Source organism: Aplysia californica, unplaced genomic scaffold, assembly GCF_000002075.1.
Source record: "Aplysia californica isolate F4 #8 unplaced genomic scaffold, AplCal3.0 scaffold00010, whole genome shotgun sequence".
Taxonomy (NCBI): domain Eukaryota; kingdom Metazoa; phylum Mollusca; class Gastropoda; order Aplysiida; family Aplysiidae; genus Aplysia; species Aplysia californica.
In genome coordinates, this window is record NW_004797280.1 from 1299643 (window position 1) to 1300944 (window position 1302).

Below are 1302 nucleotides of genomic sequence, written 5' to 3' on the forward strand. Positions count from 1 at the left end.
ACACACACACTCACACACACACACATGTCTACAGACATACTCTTACACACAAACATATACACAAGCACACACACACACACACACACACGCACAAACACACATACACACACTCACTCACACTCACGAAAAAACACACAAACGCGCAATATCATACAAACATACAAAAACATACACATACACATATCCCAGCACACTCAAAGACTTACATAAACCTGACCACATAACATACAAATTCACTAGCATCATTTTAATATTTATGATTTTTAAATTATATAATATTATATAATATAATAACAACAATAATTACTATTATTATTACAAAGTTTTCCATCTAAGAACATGCCACGTAATACCCAGTCTGCTTAAAAGCCCGCTCTTTCTGTCTAACGACGTTTTTCTCTATTACTATATAATGTGCATGCCTTACAACCCAGTATAAAAATGCAAATAGACGCAATGATTCGGCCGCCACCCGGGCAAAATTCAAACTTTCCTACCAACTGAAAATATTAGATGTGTCCCGCGCGCTCATATGACCTTATGCAGTTGCGAGCGCCGTAAAACACTTTACAAAAACAAAACAAAGACGCAATGAGCATGCTCTCGTTAGGATAATTTCAGTCATACTGGTGTTGTTACTTCCCCTCGAAAACTAAAGAGATATTTATTTCCCTGGATGTTATTCTTTCGCAGACATCAACATCTTGCTTCACCGCAGTGCAGGAAGCCCCAAACCATCCAATCCGTACCCAGTGGTATTGTCCCTTTTGAGCTATTATGTCGGCTACGAAGCCCTTTTGATCTCTGTGTTGTCGTAGACGAGCCAAAAGGGGATGTGAGACGGACACAGTTAGTGTCATTTTCCTATTCCCTAGTCGCTTCTAGTCTGACTAACTTGACCCTTCTTGGAGCTGTGTAAATCTAAAGATTGATCAACATTCTAGTAAGGTTAACCAGGCATCCGCCCCTTTGAGGCTGACTCTTTAATGTTACAGATCAAAGGCAAGAGGACCGTAGTGCTGACCGAAAACTCGAAGAGAAAAAAGGGCTGGATGCCTTGTGTTATTTCTTTGCGTTCTCTCTCGTCCCAAGGCCTTTGGGAGAACGGCGGTAACCGCTGCTGTGAGGCATTGGACGATACAGTTTCCTTATGATAACACAAACTACATCTGGCTGACGAGGGCAAGGCTGCTTTAACTGACAAACAAGCACTAACCCCCTCCCCTTCCCCTCTTCTTTGGCTTTCCCTTCCTTCCTTAGGTCTCTCTCTCTCTCTCTCTCTCTCTCTCTCTCTCTCTCACC